The following is a 4,345-nucleotide window of genomic DNA, read 5'->3' on the forward strand; positions in this document are numbered from 1 at the left end:
GGGGCGGGGCGCAGAGCGGGCAGACCGCTACACTTTCGTTTGAATCATCAGCAGCCGAACCAAAGCAAAGCACCCAGACGGCGTGGCGTCGCTGGGCGGCGGCGGCGGGGCAAACGGCGCAGCGGCGGCGGCGGAGGGGGAAGGACCAGGCGGAAAAGAGGAAGTGGAGGAAGAAACAACATGCAAATGAGACGCAAAGGAAGCGCGTCGCCGTGAAGAAGGGCCCGCTGAAACAAGGCCGCACGCCTCGCCGGCGCGCGACCGGTCGACATCTTCGGCGCCGCCTCGGGATCAAGGTCAGGTCACGAACCACGACGTCCCACCGTGATTTGTCATTAATCTACTCCCTTTGCCGTCAAATCCGTGCGCATACAGCTTTATTCGCCTCGCTTTTGATGCGGTCTCTTCATTTTTTTTAGGGTTTGGTTGAGGCAACGCAATATAACGAGCCGCCATTCCCATTATTTGCAGCCGCAGCGGCGCCGCGCAGCACACACCGCCGCCGGCCCGTGATCGTTATTCGCAGGTCGACAAAGCGAAAGCAAACACCGAACAACGAGGCTGGATGAATGGCGGGCGCGAGCAGCCGCACCCGCCCGGACCACAACCGCGCCCCACCCGATGTGGACCAGCAGAGAGCACCTGCCAAAGCGTCCGGAAATCTCCCGCGTGCTCGGCCGACTAGCGGGCGCGGCGGGCCGGCGCTGGCGAGTGCGGGCGGCCGAAGCCACCTCCACCGCGGAGGGTGGAGGCAGGCGAGGTATCAGCTCGTAGACCACACCAATGCGATGAGTGAAAGCTTATTCCAGGTCAAGAGTTTAACAACAATTTGTCTTCTTCTTTTTCTCCTCTCTCAATCTCTCTCTCTCTCTCTCTCTCTCTCTCTCTCTCTCCCTCTCTCTAGCAATTGCACAAGACTAATAAACAATCAATCCACCCCCCTCTCTCTACACACGGACATGGCAGCACATAATCCTCTCTAGCAGCCCCTGGGTTAATCCGCCCCCGGTATTTACATTGAATGGCGGCTCTAGTCCAGCGGGCTGCCCTGAGGCCACCGGACACGACAATAGCGGCGCGCAAGTAGCAGTGCTTTGTGACGTGCGACGTACAACGCAGCGAGATGTTGTGTATCAAAGTCCGAACAGCGCAAAGGGAAGTCGCGGCTCTCCAAACGTATCGCTTCGCTCGTTTCAAAGATTTGAAATATAAATCCGAGTCCGCCATCGGGAGTCGGCGGCCGGATAGATCATCGTCCACCTCAAATAAATTTCACAACGCGACCGGCCGCTGCTAGGCGTAGGTGTGTTGTCATTCGTCTAATTTCTTCACGGTCGCCGCAGACAGCCGGAACTCCTCCAGGCCGCGGCCGCTCCTATACCCGCGCCTGCCAGAGCCCACCGCGCGATCGGATCTCCTCCCGGCAGCCCGGCAGACCCCCGCGTCCCCGACCGACCCGGACCGACCCGGACCGACCCGACGGACCCGACCCGCGCGCGTGCCGTCGCATTTGTCAACGGTCAAAGCGGCTTCCAGAGGGTTTCGTCAACTCCTCCGGGTAATTTTATACCGAGGATTGAAAAGAGATTTGGGTGGGACTGTAAACGACTGGAGCCGGAAACGAACAATTGAATTCACTCTGTATGGAAGTCTTGCGTCGACGGATTTAGACAACGCAGTTTCATTTTTTTTAAATTATAAATTTTCTCAAAAACTATGCATCAATCTCTTTAAATCGACGTATTTCGTTTTTTATCGCAATGAGAGAAAAGCCTCTTTTGCAAGATGCGTGCTCTGACATAGTTTGGAAATCCAATTAGTCTCTGAAAGTTCAGAGTGCTCTGCCAAAACCCACAAACAACCCTCTGCCTTTTTCGTAGTGAATCGCAAAGAAACACCGCCAAAACTTTCTCCTGGACATAAATTCCAGAGTGCTTCTGCGTCGGGCAGCAATGAGAGTATTTTTAACGACCCTCTCCGGGCTAGCCGAAAGCTACTGCGGGATAGTCGGACTCCCGGCGCTTCATCAGTGGCGCCGCACTAAAGCGGGGATGATTAATCTTATCCAGGGGCCCAATTACTTTGTTTTAACAGCTCCGCACCTCATCAATACCTTCATTTATTTTTGTCAGATCCCCTGGTGTCTGTGTTGGAAACCGACCTCTTCAATGACAGAACGATTGAGAAATAACATACGCTATAAGGAAGCCCGGCCGCCCGCGATGACCACAAAAAGGCCTGGCTCTGTGTGCGCTCCTGCGGCTTTGCATCTTGCGCAGATAGGCCGCGCCTGCCAACCGACCTGAAACACAACGGGAAAGGGAAAATCAGACATTATTATTATTACATCTCTCTCCTCTTGCGGCCGATATCCTTTTTCCTCCCCTCTCGCGGAAGGTAGACCTAGCAGACTGTTGTGGCACTCCAGAGACAAGGCAGCGAGAGAGTGAGCGTTATTACACGACATCAAGGCGGGATGACGGCGCAGCTGCATCACAATTGTCATCCGTCCTTCGACGACTTCTTGTAGCCCCCTCCTCATGGGCACCGCGGTCCTGCGCCGTCCAAACGCCATTCAATTGACTTTTCAGTCAGTCTGGTAGACGCCCCCCCCCCTCTTTTTCCCTCTCGTCTGTCAATACCGTCCCCACCCCCTCCCCTGCCGCGGCCAGCCGTCACACCTTTACTCACGTACAGGCTGGACCATTGAACGTACCTGATATTTCAAGGGCGACCCAAAACGCCACAAACGCTCCACCTCCACACGTCCGGGCAGAAAGGAAAATATTCAACGACGGATTCATTCTGAGCCTTTGCCAGTCAGTACCGTTAACGTTGCCAGTTCGAACTTAATCGGCGCAATGATTCCCTTTTCCTCCCACCAAGTGGGTCCGCCCCACTCCGCGGGGGTCATCGACATTTCATGTATGCAGGAGCACGAATGCGTGCACGGCGTGCGTGCCGGAGGACAATGGACGCTGCTTGGCCTGGAATTTGTATGAAAACACACGACACTTTACTTTGCTCTCTTACTTTCTTTCTCCATTTTTAACAGTGTCCCACCACCGCTGCCACACCTCCAGGCCGCCAGCCCCACCATACTCGCGCGCACCTCCTTTGGCATGAGGAGCGGCAGACCTTTCGCGTCCGTCGATGAAATCTTTCAATTATTGGTCCTTGATATTATTAATGTCCACCATCGCCTATTATAATCCCGTTTTGTGCGGCCCACCAGCGTTCCGGCAGGGAAAAAATAAATCACGCCGAGGCCACTCCGTGTCGGTACACTGTCAACTACACGGTAAAAACGATGTCTCTGATTTTTTGAAGAAAAGGGGAAAACTTTGAACTCACAAATTTGAGGGAAAAGAAAAGCTCCTCATTTTTTAAAGGAGCTAATTAATATGTAGGAATTTCACTTATTTTTGAGATGATGTCCTCAGATCATGAGTTTATTGCGTAAATATGTGTCAGTTCCTGACACTGTTCAAGTTTTGCAAAAGAAAAACCACGCGTTGTTTTAATGTGTATTGCCGAATCCTCGACCAGAAGAAATATACAGCACAATTACAATCTTCTCTGTATATGTTTGCTAACTCTCATCCGCTCCTCTAACCCTAACCGTAACATGTTTTGCGACCGCACATTAAACAGACCGGGGGGAAAAGATTAACATGCTATTACTTTTTCGATCACCTACAAGCGCAATATAGATGCTAGACCAGTCCGGCGCGGCAGCTAGTCCAGATGCAGCTGGCGGCACAGAGCAGCTGTGGTCCCGCACCAGATGGGCTGCTTCCCTTTGCCCCGAGCGGACCCGGGGGAGGGGAAAAAAGTAGTGATGTCACCCATCCCGCTGAGCGTCGTCGCAGAAGAGCCACAGGACAGGTGTAGGCGGGATAGTCACCGACATTACAACGGGGATTTAGACTCGGAGAAAATACTTCGATTGATTCATCCGACCTCTCTACTCGTCACTCGATAGTGTAACTCGGGCGCACGGAGAGGTTCTCCTACTCCGCCTTCGTTGGCGAATGAAGGACTTAGACCAATATGAAATGTGGAGCAGAAAGTGAAACTGAAAGTTGACGCCGTCGGCGTCGTCGGCAGCGCTCTGCCCGACGAGTCGCCTAAACACGTCTTCGTGTACGCATTTCGCACGCCGCTCGCAAAACACGCGCCAATTACTTTCATATCGGACTTAATAACAGAGCGGGGAGGCTGCCAACATTCAGCATTACGTGGCGAGTGTAGCGTTAGTGGCATCGGAAGTGGGGGAGGCCGGGGAGGAAGAGGAGAATGAAGAAGAAGGAGAAGGAGGAGGAGGAGGAGGAGGAGGAGGAGG

At 53.6% G+C, this 4,345-nt stretch overlaps 1 protein-coding gene across 4 annotated transcripts in view; it reads right to left on the reverse strand.

The window, feature by feature from the left end:
- The window catches only part of LOC113210790 (angiopoietin-related protein 2-like), a 153,222-nt gene that overhangs the window by 109,677 nt on the left and 39,200 nt on the right, over positions 1–4,345 (reverse strand). For 2 of the 4 annotated variants that reach the window (XM_052266161.1, XM_052266160.1), the window contains exon 3: positions 2,197–2,302. The exons of the other annotated variants lie outside the window; for them this stretch is intronic. The gene's annotated coding sequence lies outside the window, so the exon portion shown is untranslated. The remainder of the gene's footprint in view (positions 1–2,196; positions 2,303–4,345) is intronic. 4 annotated transcript variants of the gene reach the window in all.

The sequence above is a fragment of the Frankliniella occidentalis genome, unplaced genomic scaffold (genome assembly GCF_000697945.3).
Source record: "Frankliniella occidentalis isolate FOCC.00 unplaced genomic scaffold, Focc_3.1 Scaffold36, whole genome shotgun sequence".
NCBI classification, from domain to species: Eukaryota; Metazoa; Arthropoda; class Insecta; order Thysanoptera; family Thripidae; genus Frankliniella; species Frankliniella occidentalis.